This window comes from Protopterus annectens, chromosome 3.part0, assembly GCF_019279795.1.
Source record: "Protopterus annectens isolate FY-2018-M chromosome 3.part0, PAN1.0, whole genome shotgun sequence".
In the NCBI taxonomy this organism is placed as follows: Eukaryota; Metazoa; Chordata; order Ceratodontiformes; family Protopteridae; genus Protopterus; species Protopterus annectens.
In genome coordinates this window covers 240301295-240321814 of record NC_056731.1, presented here as the reverse complement: position 1 = coordinate 240321814, position 20520 = coordinate 240301295, and positions in this window count along the sequence as shown.

The following is a 20520-nucleotide window of genomic DNA, read 5'->3' as shown; positions in this document are numbered from 1 at the left end:
TATTGTTGCCCCCTTTGTGAAGGGGAATAATAAAGGCCCTCTTCCAAAGTTGGGGTACATGGCCTTCTTGGATTGACCAATTAATCAGTATGCAGATGGGGAAGGCAATGGCTTCATCAGCTATCTTTAAAAAGTAGGAAGGAATATTATCAGAGGCATTGGAGCATGGTTTCAAGTTCTGAAGATTTTTTTTATAGTAGAAATAGGGATGAGTTTGATGGAGAAGGGAGGAGGTTGGGAGGTGGAAGTACATGAGGAGGAAGAGATAGGGGAGGATAGAGATGAGGATGTAGCATTGTTAGTGAAGGATGATGTTAGTATGGTTATGGAGTCAATTAAGCAAAAGTTGAATTCAGTGGCTAAATCTGTGTCGGAGGCATTTGGATTGGGGCAGGGGTTTTCTTTTCTACCTGGATTAAAGAAGGAGGTGATATCATTCCAGACTTTTTTAGGGTTTGTCTTATGGTTATTTTGGAGTATGGAGAAATAAGATTTGTGGTCTGATATAATAAGTTTTTTAGCTTTGTTGCAAAGTGTTTTGTATTCAATAAGGGTGATGGAAGTTTTATTCTTCTGGTGGCATTTCCAGGCTTTGTCACGAAGATGTATGACAGCTGGAATATCTTTGGTTAACCAACGGATGGTTTTAGTTTTGATTCTTTTTGTTTTCAAAGGGGCTAAGGTGTTTAAAATGTTTAAATATGTATTGAAGTAGGTAAAGGCATCTTCCGAGGAGAGATTTTTTAGAGAGCTCCAGTTTGTGTGTTTTAGTGAGATTGAGAAGGTATAGGGATTGAGGTTTTTTAGGGAACATGAGGGGAGATATAGGTGTGAGATAGCTGTAAGGAGGAGGAAAGGTGATGAGCAAAAGTGGGAAAGTGATCACTGAGAGAGTCTGGGATGGTACCACTATCAGAGATGTATTGAGGGTGAGAGACCAGGATCCGTTCAAGGGTACTACCATAGGAGTAGTCCCTGGAAGATCTAGTTGTGGAATTGATCAGGTGAGAGAAGTTATATAGGTTTATATTTAAGGAGTTTGTAGGTTATTAAATGGTGGTCCAGTTAATATTCACATCAATAAATCCAAAAACCACGGAAGCAGTTCACCAGCGATGACCAAACCACTTTATTGCAAGTACAAGAAACAAATCACTGCAAAACGTTCATCACTCAGGATTATAGTCTCATTACTAATGTTGGTGGAGAGCCAGGAGAGAATATCTTTGAGAATTGGATATTGTCTCCAGGAGGGATATAGAGAGAGGCAATACATATATGTTTGTGTTTATTTATTTGATGTTGGGCCAGAATTAATTCAGCATTAGCAAATTGGGGAGTAACTTTAGTGTAGGGAGTCACTGAGAGGGAGGATGAATAGAAGAGAGTCACTCCACAACCTTTTTATGGGTTCTGTCTTTTCTGATGATACAGTAGTTAGGGGGTGTTATCTCAGATTCTTTTATATGGAGTTTGAAACAAGTTTCAGAGATGGACAGGGTATATGACTGATTATAGAGAAGCCAGGCATGGGGGTTGGGGATTTTATTACATATACACTGGGCATTTTGTGTTGTGAAAAGAATGGATTTTGTTGTTGGAGGGGTAGGGGGGATTTGAGTTGTGAGGAGGAGAGGGGCCAGGTTAAGGTGTATGTCACCAGAGAGGAGGATGGTAATAAGTTGGCAATTATGAAAAAAGAGGTATTTAGACTGCTTATTATCTGGTTTGAGGGCAACATGTTTTGTGGGAATAGGGCTAATAAGGGTGGGAGTGGAGTATTTGAAAGAATGGATAAGTTTGTAGGGAAAGAGTAGACAATTGTTGAAGAAGTATAGATAGGGCATATGAAGATTAAAGAGTGTATGTGTTATATGGGCAGTGAACTTGTATGAAAAGGGGGAGAGTGACTGGTAGTAGGAGGCCTGGTGAGATAGTTTAGGTAGAATAAGGTGAGAAGAAGAAGTATTTGGATTATGAAGGAGGCAGGTTTTGTAAGCATGGTGGTTGTATAGAATTTGAGATGAAGGAGAGTATTGAGTAGAGTGGAAAGAGGAGTGGGCTGTACTAAGTATGATTAGATGTAGAGAAGATGAAAGGGGGAGTGGGATTAATTAGCAAAGGGGTGGGGTGGAAGAAATTATTATGGGCAGGGGTGGGGTGAAAGAAATGATTATGGGCAGAGGATGATGAAGTCTTTTGGGCTGTGAGGAGGTAGGTGTGATTTTGTTACTATAAGAGTAGAGGTAGTGGAGGTAAGTGGTAATTGGGGGCAGGGTAGGGGAGCTGTAGTGGGCCCACTGGGCAAATGGAGAGGGTAGAGCCAAGGAGAAGGAAAAAAAGGAGCCAGCAAAAACAATCAGTGAAGCAGAGAGCAGACTCAAAGGTAAGGAGGCACAGGGATAAGGCACTGGGTCACTTTAAGTGTAGTTCAACCCCCCACCCCCCCCCCCCCCGAGCCATGTCGGGTGCCATTCAAAGAAATGAACCAGTTTTCTGTAGCTGTTTTGAAAAGATACACAGTTTGCACTTACAAAGTAAAAGTCTTAATTTGCTGTATGTCCGATAAATGTGGTTTATTATGTAATAAATATTGTTTGTGTAGAGAGCAGCAAAATACAAACATTTTAGCAGTCTGCAGTGCAGGTAGTCATATATTACTGAAACTGTCTCAAACTACAGTGATAATAAGTCGAACCTGTCTGAAACCTCTGTAATTCTAAAGATTGCAAACTGAGTACTCAAACTTCAACTCTGCAGGTTGAAATGAACTGTTCTTCAGAAGTCAAACAAGTTACACTGTTCTGTGTAGTCTCTGCAACTTGGAACTTCTGAAATAACTTCTGTCTTGAAAGTATCTATCTTAATACCAAGCCACTGTAAAATTCCCTGTTTAGTTTTGCATGTGTTTTTAACCTTGGTTTCCAAGCCGTGTACTATCTAAATAAGATTTATTATTGCAGGTGTATGTCTCCAAACTGCCTGTTTTTATCTCTGCAAAGTTTTAACAAAATGTTTTAGTCCTGTATGTCTTTATTATGTGTTTTGACCTGAAGGTATTTCAATGAACCCATTTGAATCTTTCACTTAAACTGTATTTACCAAAATTGCATGTAAATATGAAATACAGAATGAAGATATAGGTCTGCTTTAATATTGCTACATTTCCAAGCTTATGGAAAAGGAATACTGCGTTTATGTAGCATCTTTTCTGGCAAAACGATATTTACGTGGCAACTGATCTTACAGCACCCATGCCTATGACAGATGTACTACTGTGCTGTTTACAAAAGGTACACACATTAGTGCTATACCCTTTTTTATACCGCACCCCAGACAGACTCCCATTATCATGCAGTAGAGGTGCAAGTAATTAGCTCATTGTATTTAACATTTTGTGTTTCATGATGTATTTTGGCACACATGTATATATGGATGTGCAGCACATGCCTGCAGAATTCTCCTTACATACACTCTTCCTCCCCTGCACACTTGCTCCACAATGATATTTCTGTATACTCATTGTATACTTACAGTCAAATTCCTGCATCAGTGTTATTGATGCACATAACTCACCATCTGGTGGCATGTGCTTATTCATGTGTGATGTGTGACTGCTTACATATGGTACAGCTGCATAATAACTGCTGTGCTACATTGCATTGCCTCCTGCTTAGGTTTCCATAGGTAACTCTTCCTTTGTAACCAAAAGTAGCAATGTTATGCTACTGTTATACATTTCTTTTTCTGTGCCATGCATGTAGGACACATGGCTTACATATCATGTAGGCACATAGTCCTGTATGCATGGTTTCATGAGTGACACATCATGGTATTGTAGTATGCCTATCATACTGTAGGCACAGTTTGCTTACACCGCAAAATTATGTGTAGTAACCAATTACTGTAACAGACAATGTTGTGCATATTGTACAGTTTACACTATCTGTAGAATATTAGGAATATATCAGTTATTATAGAAATGTATACCTACTATATACATGTTACAAGCCTGTTATAATGTGCACAGGAGGCCCATGCTGTTTTGGCATTTCATGGCATTTTATCTCATTTTTCTGTAGTTAGGCTGTTTTGACCATCTACTTACCAAGTTCATTATGTTGATTCCTTATATATGTTATTAATTTATGCTCTTATTTACTTAGCCCAGTACCTGTGTCTGGGTCATTACTGGATGCGGATGCCACCTTTTTGCTTGTCCCAGAGCTGCCAACATGAGGCATGCCTGCATTTTCACATATGTTTGGCCGTGCTGTGGTTTCCTTCTTGAAAGTCATTGCTCCACATTGCATGCCATCATTCATTCACATTTCTCCAATGAAGTACACAAAAGCAAACACAGTTGATAATACCACAGCAATTCTGTTATTTACACTGATGCATGTGTTGGCATAGTGGCCCAAGTAAAGGTTGCACCTCTCCCTTGATTGTTCTTTTTGGTGCCACCTCATGATCCCTCCTGTGCAGTCTGTTTATTTTATGAGTGCCATACCCTATCCTTTTGTATTACACTACCCTGTGCTTGTGTTAAGTTGTATTCTCTCTGTTTTGTGTTTCTTCTTGACACAGTTATCTTCTACCATTAAACAGCAAATCACCAATCTTTCTTCTCTTAAAAAAGTGGGGAGGGATCTTATCTACATACAACAAAAAATCCATACCCTTCTGACCTTTCCTGTAACCTTCCTTTTCCTTCTTCAATGTGTTTTCTCTATTTGCACTTACTCCGTCTTCTAATGCCCTGTCTCCAGTACTCCTTGGGGTGTGTTTTATGTGTTCCCAACACATGATCCCCTTCTTACAATAATTTTTAGATTACTACTTATTGCCTTGCTGTTGATGTGGCATGCCGTGTGCATCACCAATATATACATATATATATATATATATATATATATATATATATATATTTTAATTGACTCAGCTACAATATGGATTTTATAGCATTATGATATTAATCAAACTGCAGTGATATAGATAAGAAGTATGTAGGTATGTGTTTAGCAGACTAAAGTGTAAAACAGTACATACAGCCTTTGATGAATCTATTTACCACAGCTGTATAAAGAATGCACACAGTTCTTCAGCATCTACCACATACCTTTGTGCTTTTAGACTTTCACCTCTGATCTAAGCCTTCTATTTCATTTAGATGTGCTAACTACAACAATCTTCAGAGGTACCCTTTTATTTTTGGTGGATGTATTACATTGATTGGCAGGTGTCATCCATTTTACTTGGCAAAGTCTATATTTCTACTCTGATCTTTTGGAATCCAGCCTTTGTTTTTGACAAAACACTTGCGTTAAAAGCATCAGAAGGTGAAGCTCAATCTTCCTGAGCTTCTGTGGTGAAAATGAAATGCATGAATTATCACTTTTAAAACACAGAATAATAAATTAAGAACAAATCCTTCAATAAACTAGAGGAAAAAAGCATTGCAGATTAGGAAAATATCGTTAGTGATGGGTCCTAAAGATTGTGTAGGGATACTGCCATGGTATATATTAAGATTAGGTTTCATTTGGAGTAATGCAGCTTATACCTGTATTTGATGACTCACACACACACATCCCAGTCACACATACGTGAGATCCTCAACAAACCATAAGTATGCTCCCCCAAGTGTAGGGGAACAGCTCTACCTGTATATGGAACTTGCTATTGTAGGCAGGCTTGCATCCCACCATATACTGCCTACAGTACTGCATCTGTCGTACAAGTGGAGATGTAACTTTCCTGAAACAGCCCATTAACTTCCGAGCTGCTTAGTTCTATGCATTGATCTAAGTCTGTGCATTGCAGCCTTTGCAAAAACTTTTTCCAGTCTGAGCCAATTTTTTGCAATCCTGTATGAGGCTCCTCAGGTCCAATTAACATATGCTGAATATGAGCTGGAAGCATTCTTGGTTTTGGACTCAGGCAACTGCTTGGCATAGCATTTTATTCCTTGCTCTAGTCTTTTTGGAATCCATCCCTAAATTGTTTGGGCTGATACCCATTGTAGTAAAATGTCAATTCTTACTTGTAGGAGCCACCAAGAGTTTTCCTCTTAATCTGTAGTGATGTCACTTTTCTCATTGATTTCATCATCATTATCATCATTCCTCTTTTCCCCTTTTTCTTATTTCTAAATGGAGTTAGGGTGTCTTGTTAGCTGTTTCCACATTGTTCAGATAAACTCTTACCTTTTTTGATAGTCAAGCTTGACTGTCAAAGGTCTTATAAAATCTGTCCATTTCTAGGCTAGACATTTTCCTCTCCTCTTGTCTTCTTACTATTTCTCCCAAATCTTTACCAAATCATCTCCTGCTCTCCAGCACATGACTGAAACACTTTAATCTGTTCTGCTTGACCTTCTCTCCAAATGAGGTTACTTTGTTTTTTGTAATGATGTCATCATTTCTTCATCTGTACTCATCTCATTACTCATCTCAGGCAGTGTGTTTGTTGAACAGAATAAAAATATTACCGATATGGGGATACCATTCCTCTCAGTCTACAGACTTTGAAAATATATGCAAAGGCTCTTGAAATGTAAGTGCATCCAGACAAAAATCTGATCATCTAATTAGTATGAAATTTGAACATCAAATAAATACTTTTCTCATTTCTAGTAGGAATGTGGGATGCTACTTAGAAACATGTTTAAGAAAACAGACAGTGACAAAAATTATGGCAACTATAAATATATTATCAAAGAGACAGTGCAAAATATGTAGATTTTGCTTAACTGTAAATTCTACCACACAATGTCACTTAATTTTGCTTTTGAAAAAGGGAGATGTCTGAAACCTCAGAAAGTTGCCCACCAGCTCCATAAAATGATTTCTCTCATCATTGATGATAGTGATGGTGTCCAGCTGATAACACTAGCATGGCAACCCTTCTAACAGGCTCATGCATGGTATGCAGCTGTGTAGTCAAAAGGCAGTGTCTGACCAACAACTATATCCATGACATTCACTGCATAGGAGTGTGAACCTACACAAGCAATACTTGATGCATGCACTGTTACGAGTGGGATATGGTGAGTGTTGCATGGTCATCTTCCACTGTATTTCAGATAGCTATCCACATAGCAGAAATATTTTTTGGTGTCAGTGGAACAAATGCTAATTACACCAACAGTCTTGGATTAAAGTGTACAAAAGCAGGTGTCATAAAACATGTTTAGGGCTATACAGTAATTGTTTTTCTGCAGCATCAAAATAGAGTATGATGAATGCAACTGTGCACAGAAAAAAATACTTGTATTTAAAAAAAATGCATTTTTTCTGTCATTGCATGCGTTCTGTTTTTAAGAATAAGAAGAGCTACAGCACTGGACCTGTCTGAAAATTGACTTCTGGGTGTATAGTGTCTGCATTATCTTTATTCAAAGATTCTGTTATATTTGGAAAGTGTCATATACAATATCTCCTAGAGATAGTGTGTATGAGGGTCCCATAGACTGTGAGCAAGTACTTTTAGATGGGATTGATACTGAGTTGCTGTGATGATGGGCTGTACTTGATGCAAGGCAACCTCTTGAAGTTGACTTAACACTGCTACAGGACCTAGAGCTTTACTGAGAGTTTCTACCACATGTTGAGGAAGTCTGCTTTCTTCTTGAGTGAGTTCATATGCATGCTTGAAACACTTTCTTGAGATACAGATGGAGTCTGGCCTACTTGTCCGCCATGCATACACACACAGTCCCTTGTCCAAAACCAGCTGTGTTTCCAGTTTGTGTTCAGTAAGTGATGGCTAATGTATGCATAGATGTTGACTTGGATGCCTTGTATGCAACCATACTACACATGAGGATCCTCATGGCAATGCCCCTTGCCCCCACCATTCCTATGTGCTTGGGAAATTCCTCAAGTATACTCTCCAATACTCTCCAGTACTCTAATCACTCAAATACTTTACCTGACTCTCAGTGGCAGCAGCCTAGGCCTGAACTATCACAGCACATCTAGTGATGGACAACTCCTTGCATGTCTCTGGAGTTACCTGTGAACTGTATCTTCATCTGGCACCTCTGTGTAAAAGAGTGGCAGTAGGTACCACTAGGTTTAAAAGTTAAGTCTCTTCAACAGGGACTTTAGGCACAAGAAGCGACTGTTGAGCTACATGGTGTTCCTCCACCCCCCACTGTGATGTCATTTCCTAATTATGGTAAATATATAAGCCTGTGTCACTGCCTTTGGAGTATACACCTTCTGTTACATAAGGGTCCATGCCAGTACACTTTGTGACTGTGTGCCACTGTTGTCAGGCTGTATCATGAGTAAGAGAGTTCTGACATCATTGTTGACAACCAATCTGTTGTCAGCATCAGCCTACTGTGCTAAACTACAGAATGCGTTGTTTCTGATGCTCATCATGTGAAGAACTACATCAAGGTGAGGTTAATGTGACCTGTAAGAGGTCAAATGATTTCTACATAAGGGTATAATTCCCAGACTTACCATGAAATGCCTGAATAGTTTCTACCAAACTAGATGCTGATGCCATACTTGGTGAAGAGACATATAAGGGATATATATATGTATATATATATATATATATATATATATATATATATATATATATATATATATATATATATATATATATATATATATATACATATATATATATATATATATATATATATATATATATATATATATATATATACATACATATATATATGTGTGTGTGTGTGTGTGTGTGTGTGTGTGTGTATATATGTATACACAGGTTTCATGTCAAGTACAACTCAGCATAATATACTAAACTCACCTGCACAATAACCTTCCACACTGCCTGATTGTGGCTCTTTTATGAATCTGAAAGCATTGGTACCAACACCATCTCTGATGATTCTAGTAGCATCATCATCTGTATCAATGTTGGCAGGATATATATATATCTCACACATCCACACAGACAAAGACTAACATCATCTGGCTTTTGCTGTAGTAAGACACTCAACACACGTCAGCTTACCTTGCTTTAGTAAGTAGTCATGGAACAGTAATTCTTTAGTCAGTCAGGGACATTTAGTGGGAATAATTTAGTATTGTTTTGTGTGTCTGTGAGAAACTATCCAACTGCATTTTTTTATAACTTTGTGGTTGAAACTGTTGTTTATTGCATTCATTACTGTCATGTTTTCTGTTTTATTATTTATCATTAAATATTTTAATCCATTTCATTGTGGCTGGTCCTTTAGAAAATACTTTTAACATCTTGAGAATACTTATGCTTGTTTTAGTGACACTGTGGCCACTTCTGAAAACCTTGCTGCTTTGGTCACACCCTACCATTTGTATTAGCATTAATTTTACACAGTATAATTGGTTACCCCTTGTAAGAGCCTTATGGAAGTTGACTGGTGGCAGCATGATTTCCTCAGAGTCAGGGCAGAAAGGGCACAGTTAGTAAATCTGTGACAGCTTTTCCCAGCTGTCCATGTGTGTGTGAAACTCAAATATCCAAGACTGTGTGTGTCAGCTACTGGGAACAGGAACACAGACCTCCAAAATGGTCAGTGCGGAGTTTTGTGTGGGCCAGAAGCTTGTTCCCTGTGTGCTCTAAAAGGAAATTGTGCTTGGTGCAGGGAGCTGCATCAGAAAATACTGTATGAATCCATCTTTGCTGTTAACGACAGTCCCTCACCAGAGTCAGTGGTGAGAATTGAGTGTCCTTGATTACTAGCCTGAAGTAGGGACCTGTCACATATTGGCAGCAGCTGGATGGAATTATTAATTGAACTTCAGTAGCCTGGGGGCATTTGTTACTGAATATGCATGTACGCTCAGCAGCCACAAGGTAAACATGCAGGGTTTCATTTTCACAACAGTTTTATTTATTTTTATTAGTTTAGATTATCAGGGAAAGCAGGCAAAGATGTCAGTAGAGGATTATGGCAAGCTGGCAAAGAACCAGTTGGTGAAGGTGTGTGAAGCCAAAGGACTGGTGCATGCCAACCTGTCTAAAGGAGAAATGAGATCAGCCGTAGTCACAGCTGCAGCACAGACCAGCAGCCAGGAAGACAACCATTCTGGTGATGGAGATTTGCAGCTCTCAGAAAAAGGACAGTAAATCTGTGCCAGCCTTTCCCAGGTGTGTGTGTGTGTGTGTGTGTGTGTGTGTGTGTGTGTGTGTGTGTGTGTGTGTGTGTGTGTGTGTATGTGTATGTGTGTGTGTGTGTGTGTGTGTGTGTGTGTGTGTGTGTGTGTGTGTGTGTGTGTGTGAGAACCTCAAATATCTAAGTGTATGTGTCAGCTACTGGGAAGAGGTACACAGAGCTCCAAAGTAGTCAGTGTGGAGTTTTTGTGTGTGCCTGGAGAGAGAAAGAGTGTCCAGCCCCAGGTCTGTAGTGTGCTCCCTGTCTGCTCTTAAGGGAAATTTTACTTGGTGCAGGGAGCTGCATCTGGAAATATTGTATTAAGGGTTGCAGTGTGGAAGCCCACCACCAGTACTACTACAGGCAATTGCATTCTGCCTAGTTTTTGTTTTGGCTTGTCCCACCATGTCATTCACTCTTTTACTAGTCTGGGACAAGTTGCCGTTGTTTTCCCCTACTACATTTATATCACTCATTACTTTATTCCTGGCCCTTGCACTCTCTCCCTGTTTTGTCCTCATTTTCCAAATGGATGTTTTCTGTATGTCTTCAAAGTATCCATGAGAAAGTGACTGCCCTGTGTCTTGTTCCCTACTGCTTCAACATTTTGTAACTTGGAGGTGCATGCTATCCCAAAATTATACCTGCCTCTCATGTCTGTTACTTAGTGCATAATGCAACAAAAAATTATGTGAAACACAATGAAGCATTGATTTTAAGTTGTGGGTTTGACTTTTCTTTGGAGTAGAGTCTGTGTTATACATTCTTCTGCTGCACTAGTTAAATGTATGCCATTAAGTATTTACGGAATCAATTGTTTTCACTGGCAGGGTTCCCCCATTCCGGACAGCAGTGCTACCACAGGTATGATGACCCATAGAAAAGGAGAAGGAAGGATCAGCTGATTGGGTGGGTTTCAGAGGTACAGGACCAAATACAGATCTCTATTGTAAGTACTGCATTTCATGTACATGACAATAACTACTTATATACACATATACATGTATATCTAGAAATAAGTTCATGTATGCGTACACACACACTCATACACAGAAATTCATACAAACACACACACACGCACACACACACACACACAAATATATATATATATATATATATATATATATATATATATATATATATATATATATATATATATATATATATATATATATATATATACATATATATATATATATATATATATATATATATTTATATATGTATATATATATATATATATATATATATATATATATATATATATATATATATATGTACCATGCTTGTGCATTTCAGTAGTGAATTGTAATGCATTACGTATGGCAATAGCAAGGCAATAAGTCATGGCTGTTGTGCCATCACAAATTCATATCGGAAATAGTTTCTTAGGAATGATCATTTGGAGTATTTACTTTGCAGTGAAGTTCAGTCAGACCATTTCATCAGTGGCGGCTCGTGCTATTGGAATGCAGGACTGCAGCCCCTAGTGGTGAACCACAATGGTACAGTCCTAATCCTCCTAACCTGCACATGGAAAGTGAATCCGGACTGCTGCCTTACCAGTCCGGATTCAGGAAAAAGGCAGCAGACTGCTGATGCTCCAGAAGTCTATGTGGTACTAACCACATAGATTGGAAGGGGATTGGACTGCAAGGTCAGTAGTCTTGGTACATTCAAGCATAACTTGTCTCTTAACTAATCTTGACTATCTCTTATATCTTATTATCTCTCTTATGTCACTCTAGTATCTTATGTTAACACACTTCTTTCTAGCATGTTCCTGTACTGTACTTATTTACTTACCTGTTACCCAACTTTTTATTTCAATATGTTCTTTTTTGCATAATATAGCTAAATTGTATATAGTACTTCTATTTGTTAAACTGTGAATTTTATTTACTGTTTTTATTTGATTAACGTCATACTTTGTTTTGTACTCTCGAGGAGCTTTTCTCCCCTGGCCTCTGCTGAAAATGGATATGTATCCAGCTGGACTAGCCCGGTCAACAAATGTAAAATAATAAAATAAATAAATAAAATAAATAAACACAGGAAACCTGAAGTGAGCATTCTGGCACAGACAGAGGCAGTCGATATTCAGCTGCTGTGGATTACTTTTTGGGTGTGCAAACAGCTGTGGATTTACTCTCTGCCTGGGTGTGTATTTGTATTTTATTTTATATTTAGAAGCTGGTGCAGTTTGTGTATTTTATTTTAGATTTAGAAGCTGGTTTGTGAACAGAGGGACAGCCTGCTGTAAGCTGTGTGTTTGTGACTGCAAATAGAGACAGCCGATACTCAGCTGCAATGGCTTATTATAGTTTACTCTCTGCCTGGGTGTGGATTTTAGAAGCTGGCTGGTGCAGTTCATGAACAGAGGGGGACAGCTTCTACTCAGATGTGGCTACAAAGGATGGCTGAGAGGATTGCTGCAGTGTGTGTGTGTGTGTGTGTGTGTGTGTGTGTGTGTGTGTGTGTGTAATGCCCCAAGTGCTATATGATGGTGGATAGAGAACAGGCTTGAACCCTGTACCTTGGGCCTAGGTGGTAAGAGCCTGAATTCCCTACCTACCACCATTTGTAAAAAAAAATGCAGATTTTTCCCTCATACTTGTTCTGATCCTCATAAAATCTGTGGTTTCTGAATTTTTGTGTCCTTGCAAAATCAGTAGTCCACTGGTGCAGTGGTAGCGTTGTTGCCTGACGGTGACAAGTTCTCTGGTTTGATTCTTGGCTAGGGTGCCTTGCCTTCTGTGTGGAATCCGCATGCTTTCCCTGTGTTTGGAGGAATTTTCTCTAGTGTCCTTCCCATCTTACAAAGACATATGTCTGTCTGGAGTGTTTCTCCCTGGGCCTCTGCTAAAAATTAGCTTTTGTTCCAAGTCAGACTTTACTGGATAACAAATGTTAAAAATGACACTCATTTGAATATCAGACTTCATTTTCTTCAGAAAGTACATGGTAACACAAAAGCTTTTATTCTAGCAATTGCTAAGTGTATAAGATGTATATTTGAAATTTGTCCCTATTTTTGGGACTGTATTCCCCCATTATTGGCTTCATCCAGTTTTGTTGCACTAAGGTTGAGAGCTATGGTAAGAACTGAATTCACTGAATATGTCTGGGGGCTGTATTCCCCCATTACTGGCTTTGCCCAGGTGTTTTTTGCTAAGAGGTTGAAGGCTATGGTGAGAACTGAATTCACTGAATGTTTGGGGGCTGTATTCACCCATTATTGGTTTTGTTCAGGTGTTTTGTGCTAAGAGGTTGACAGCTATGGTGAGAACTGAATTCACTGAATGTTTGGGGGCTGTATTCACCCATTATTGGCTTTGTTCAGGTGTTTTGTGCTAAGAGGTTGACAGCTGTGCTATGGTGAGAACTGAATTCACTAAATGGTAGCCATTTAAGTTTCTGTCTTCCTCTTTCACAAAACAGCTGATTTGGCACAGTGGTATGTTGCTCTGACTGTTTTGCACAAGGTCCTAGGTTTAAGGCTTGGCAGTGAAATGTATGGTGGTAACACAGCATTTTATTCTAGTAGCTTCCCAACCTTATACAAGCAATGTTTAAAATGTGTCCCTGGTTTTTGGGCTTTTGCCTCCCCCATAAACTTTGGCTTTTTCCAGATTTCTTTCTGCTGCAAAGTTTAGAGATACAGCTGAGTGGGTAGATTTAACAAGGAGCTGAGAGCTGCAGGGGAGCAAAAGTTTAGTGCTGCTTATGCTGAGTCGACTTGCATTGTTAATAGCACAACAGATAGTATACTTGCTTTTGATGCAGAAGGCCGTGAGTTCTACTTCCACAGTAGATAAATGCATTGTTGATACTGTACTGTGTTGCAGAGGGGGTGGATGCTGTACTCCTTTTTGGTGAAAATACCTAGTAACCATGAACCTATCAGTTTCCCATCCATTCCCTATTGCAATATTGCTAGCTTATCATTTTTTTTAGTGTAAGATAGGCAATGTATTCCTCAAGGGCAACAGGCACTTTATTTGTAGATGAAACAATGAAATACAAAGTTGTTTGCTAGCAGCAACCTCATCATTAGTTACAGATCTCTTTAATGTGGAATTATTTAGATGACTTTTACTTCTTCAAAGATTGTGCATATGTACTGATACTAGTGGACTGTACAAGTTTGAGTAGACTTTTATGATGGAAATGTTCTGAATTGGGCAGTTTTGTCATTACTGGTGCATGCATTTGGTTCATTGTTTACTGGAAAAATTTCAAAACAATAAATGTAAAACACCCTCTAAAACTGTACTGTATTGTAAAAGGAATATAATTTAATACAATCAGGAAGGTGTATGAAAGAGCATGTGTATGTTTCATGTACAAGGGGCCTGTGATCTGAAAACAACCCAAACCCAAAGTTAATCTTTATCTGCCACTGGCAAAATCTATTTTCTTTGAATGTGGGTTTCAATGCTGTTTCAGTGAATGTGAGTTTTCAGGGCAGAGAAGTTTTAATGCTAAGTCTGCTTTCATTGTGAGACTGCATTGCTTTGTTTAGCAGATAAGATATCTATTAGTGTTTGCGCTGTAAAATGCAAAATTAAATTTTCTAATGAAGTCCAAATCATCGCAGAAGTAAAGCAGTATGCACATTAGTGTTTATGGTAAATGGGGTGAAATAGCCAAGTAATGGTTCACTGGAATGGCTGTAAGGGGGGAAGCTCCATTTGACCATGATTTTGTGACAGGGGAAGGGCAGCAAACTCAAAGACAGCTCCGGCTGAACTATGCCTCTCAACTGTCCAGATTTTTGCAGAATGAATAGATTTTTGCTTCTTATTTTTGGTTTGTTCCTCATAAAATTTGTGGTTTTCTGTCAAATCATTTAGGAATGAAGTCACTAAATAATGACAGACTCTGAGTTTCAGACTTCATAACCTTCAGAAAAATGCATGCTTAAACAAGACCTGTTATTCTATCAACTGTCTCGGTTTATACAAAAGCAATTTTTAGTACTGTTTATATGTTCCCCCAATATATTTGGCCTTGTCCGGTTTTCCTGCATTAACAGGTTGAGAGGTACGTGCAAATAAATTGCTTTATAGAATTAGGCATATCCAAACCTTTCAACTGTCCCTGATTTTGGCTCAAAATGTTACTCTTCCCCTAATAATCCCTCTGCAAAATGGCAATTTTGGAAGAAAACATGGAGGGTTTACAATTAATAAATAACTGTAATAATCAGTTATATATTACTTTTATTTCAGAAATGCATGTAGATTCTTTTATGTTGTCAGCTGCTCAAGTTAGCAGTACTAATATTAAAAAGTATCCCCTCTTTGACAGGTTCCCAGCTGTATTGTGTGGCTATTTTATATTTTTGCATCACATATTTGGTCCATTTTTCATAAAATTGTGTTTTTTTGGCAAATTATTGGCAAATCATTAAAGACTGATGTTAGAAAATAATGACAGATATTTCAGTTTCAGATTTCATACCCTTCAGAAAATTCATACTAATGCAAGACCTGCTATTCTATTATCTTTCTAAGTTTATAAGAGCAATATTTAAAAATTGTCCTTAATTTTGGGCCTTTGTCCCACTTCTATGTATGGCTTTGTCCAGATTTCTTACTCTGAGGTTGAGAGGTATGACAAATGTGTCACGGCCATCACAGTCAGCCAGAGACATTTCAAATTGCGACAAACGTGTTGCACCCCATTCCCCCATGTAGTGACTCTGGATGTATCCAAACAAGGCAAGGAGCAGTTATGCAGTGTAAATGTGCAGACTATCCCCCCATCCAAGGTAGACTCAAGTACTACAGTGGCTTTTTATCTGTCCTTGACTTTGCAGAATGTTCTGGTTTCTGTCATAGTTTTATACTGTTGATTTATGCTTATTGCTATTCAGAAAGTGCCTGTTGCTCTGTGTTTAAGTAGCAATGCTTTAATGACCATCAGGTAAGCTTGTCTGAGATTGTAAGATGCAGGTAAGTTTTAATAGACATACTGTTAAAGAATTGCCAACACTGAAAGCCTTTCTGTTGTTGCTATACACAGAATACTTTACATAACTAGATAATGTATAAGCCTCAGTTACTGAAATGCATATGACAGTATTTGTAATAAAGGACAGGATTAGATTATTTTAAGAAGCTCATTACAGGCTTTACCTGCAAACTAAACAGAATGCCAATCTATCATGTGTGGTCCATATCCTGTGCAGTAACCCTTTAAGCAGTGTATGTTGAGCTTGTTTCTTGTTTGATTTTCATTTTTACTTTGATGATGTCTTCCCCATGAAACAAGTAGATAGTTGTTGTCAGGCAGCAGGTCTTTTTTGGATAAGAAACATTTTTACAAGTGGGGGCATCACAGAGATTGCTACTTTCAGCATGTTACTTGGTACTTTAATAAAGCTGAATACAAATTATAATTAGAACTGCAGTGCAAGGAGAAGTGGTTTGAGTTAAGTGCTGCTTGTTTTTATACTTGATTTTGACTGGCATTCCAGTAATGTATTTAAAAAGTAATTTATTTTTTCATGCCTCACAACCTTTTTGTTTCCATCTAGATATTAAGTAAGCTGTCATGCAGCCAATGCACTGATTTTTTTTTCTTCTACACTTCATTTTGTCTTGATTGCACTCTCATAATGATGGTTTGGCACCCAGGGCAGCGCATTTAATTAAAGTAACAGTTTTTGTGGTTTTGAGCATAGCTCCTCCCCTTTCTAGTTGGCCATCCCCACTCCATTGACCCCACCCATTTAGCTGTCTCCTGCAGCCCCCCCCCCCTTTGATTTGAAGTCACCAGCCGCCATTGCATTTCATTGTAATGATGCTAATAATTATGCTTTATTAATAGGTACTATTGAAAAGCTGGGGCAGAAAGAAGGGGTATCTGACCACCGGGTTGGTGTACCCACACAAAAAGCAGAGCATTTTTTGTCTTGTTTTTCCATTGGAGAGTAGGGGCAGCAAGGACTAGGCATGTATCTGGCCACCTGGTTGGTCTGGCACTTGGAAAGATGGGGGTAGTGGTGCTAGTTTGTGTGATTGGCACAGAGTGCTATTTTAACAAGCTATGCCTCTGTTTATAGCCATACTATTACAAAACTATTTCCCCAAGGCCCACTCTTGTATTTACAGATGAATGTGCTGAATTTCTTTATAACATGAGAATTGGTGCATTTGAAAATGAAGAACTGAAGGGAGTGGGAGCTGCTGGCATATGTTAAGCTTTACTAATAAAGATCACAGAAGTAAGAAATATCGCATTATTTTAACAAGAATACACACACACACACACACACACACACACACACACACACACACACACACACACACACACACACGCACACATGCACACACACGCACACACATGAGATGGAGTAAGCAACTTTCTTTTTCTCCTTTTTTTCATATCTCAACAGCCCTAGATGAAGTGAGCTACAACTAGGAGCAGCAATAAGACTGACAATAAAATAAAAGGATAGAAAAGTATATAACATTAAAATACACTACCTTTAATTAATGCAGTAGTACATTTCAGTTTGTCAGGTTATCATTGACACAGCATCAGGAAGAAGTCAGTAAATACAATCACCAAGGTTTATGTAAATATAATATACTGAGATATGAAAGTGGAATAAATATGCCTTGTCTATACTGACTACTTTAGGAGTGAAAAAATTACCTGTAGGTAAAGCAGTAGTTGCAGTATTTGTTGCTGTAATACTTCATTACAGATTGGCTATGATGCATCATTTTATGACTTAAAGCAGTTATTCATTTATATCACACAAGCAGTAACCAATTGACATCAAGAAGTACTTGTCAGAATTCAGTCATTACAGTCTTTCCCTCTCTGCTCTGTAGAATATGGGGAGAAGTCCATATAGTAGAGATATTGTAAAATATTGTACAAGGCCCTGGACAATAATTCTAAAAGTTGTACTGTCAATAAAAACAGATTTAAAAGTCACTATGATGTTCTTGTTGTTTGGATTAACTGTTAAATTAAATATGGGTATATGATAAGTAATTAATGCCAAAAGAGATATAATGATGTGCTAAGATGACAGTTTTTGTTGTTGATTGTTTGTAGTTGAAATATATGCATTGCAGTAATGTAGAATTATTATGGTGATGTGTTTCGTTATAGAATGGGGAATGTTAAGTGCTTTAATTTTCCAGTTTTCTTAGTTAGTCTTGGTTCTTCCTGGAAAACATACGAAGTGCAACAATATGCTATGTTGGTATAAGCTTGATTTGAAATGTATAATAAAGTGTATTGTTGTGAAAAACAAAACAGTCATTTCATTAGTACCTGCAGGTTATTTAGCATTGCATAATGACACATTCTCATTAAATGAAAACATGTTTAAAATGTTGTTACTAAAATAAATGTATTTGCTTCTAAACAATTATGAATACATTTGCTGTCTCCAACTTTCTCTCTTGCTCTCTCTGTCTTTCTCTTTTTTTCTCTCCCTTTTATGTTATTTTTTTCTGCAGGTCCAGCAGCGCTTGAGACAGCTCAACTACAAGACCTCCAGATGAAGAACAGATCACCACCTCTCTCTGCCCACCTGGGAAAGTCTTCACAGGATAAGGGGCAGGGGTTCATCTTGTTGGCCTTCAATGTGAGGCAGACTGGTAAACCACGGGATTCAGGAAGTTGTTGAGGCTGCAGCTGAGAAGGCCATGGAGAGATGGTTGCACCCACTGCAGTCTCTTTCTTGGTTACCAAGAGTACAAAACTCACTGACCCAGTCTGATTTGTTCAATGAACTAGTAGAGACCAAGGACCCCACACCATCAGAGTTACCCTGTCTGTTCCTTCAAGGAGGGGTGAAAATTGTGGTCCTCTACACCAGGGTAGTAGTTGCCTTTCAGATTTCCTTACCCTTCGTCTGTGTTCATCTGACATCTATATGTCTTGTCGCCATCATCAGCCCACCATTGTGGTCCTGTTCTTCTTTTAAATTTATGTCTTAAAAATTCCTTTGCTCTTCCCTAGCTCTCTGTCCTACATGCTCTGTCTTTATTCATTCCCCATTTCTTAAAAAAAAAAAAAAAGACAATGGGAGTTAAACCCCACAAAAACACAGAGCCCCTCCTATCCTGCCTCCTTCAGTGCAATCCCATTTGTGTATTTCTTTTGTATTTTCCCTTGTCCTGTCTCTGCCTTTTTTCAGCTCTCCCATCTTGCCTGTTTCCAGCCTTGTAAAAGGCAAAACAGGGTGTGCATATGGGTCTATATCAGTTTATCAAAAGGCAAAACAGGGTGCGCATATGGGTCTATATCAGTTTATCAAAAGGCAAAACAGGGTGCGCGTATGGGTCTATATCAGTTTGTCAAAAGGCAAAACAGGGTGTGCGTATGGGTCTATATCAGTTTATCAAAAGGCAAAACAGGGTGCGCTTATGGGTCTATATCAGATTATCAAAAGGCAAAACAGGGTGCACGTATGGGTCTATATCAGTTTGTCAAAAGGCAAAACAGGGTGCGCATATGGGTCTATATCAGTTTATCAAAAGGCGAAACAGGGTGCGCGTATGGGTCTATATCAGTTTATCAAAAGGCAAAACAGGGTGCGCGTATGGGTCTATATCAGTTTATCAAAAGGCAAAACAGGGTGCATGTATGGGTCTATATCAGTTTATCAAAAGGCAAAACAGGGTGCTGTATGGGTCTATATCAGTTTGTCAAAAGGCAAAACAGGGTGCGCGTATGGGTCTATATCAGTTTATCAAAAGGCGAAACAGGGTGCGCGTATGGGTCTATATCAGTTTATCAAAAGGCAAAACAGGATGCACGTATGGGTCTATATCAGTTTATCAAAAGGCAAAACAGGGTGCGCGTATGGGTCTATATCAGTTTGTCAAAAGGCAAAAAAGGGTGTGCGTATGGGTCTATATCAGTTTATCAAAAGGCAAAACAGGGTGCGCATATGGGTCTATATCAGTTTATCAAAAGGCAAAACAGGGTGCGCGTATGGGTCTATATCAGTTTATCAAAAGGCAAAACAGGGTGCGCATATGGGTCTATATCAGTTTATCAAAAGGCAAAACAGGGTGCGCGTATGGGTCTATATCAGTTTGTCAAAAGGCAAAACAGGGTGTGCGTATGGGTCTATATCAGTTTATCAAAAGGCAAAACAGGGTGCGCTTATGGGTCTATATCAGATTATCAAAAGGCAAAACAGGGTGCACGTATGGGTCTATATCAGTTTGTCAAAAGGCAAAACAGGGTGCGCGTATGGGTCTATATCAGTTTATCAAAAGGCGAAACAGGGTGCGCGTATGGGTCTATATCAGTTTATCAAAAGGCAAAACAGGGTGCGCGTATGGGTCTATATCAGTTTATCAAAAGGCAAAACAGGGTAGCGTATGGGTCTATATCAGATTATCAAAAGGCAA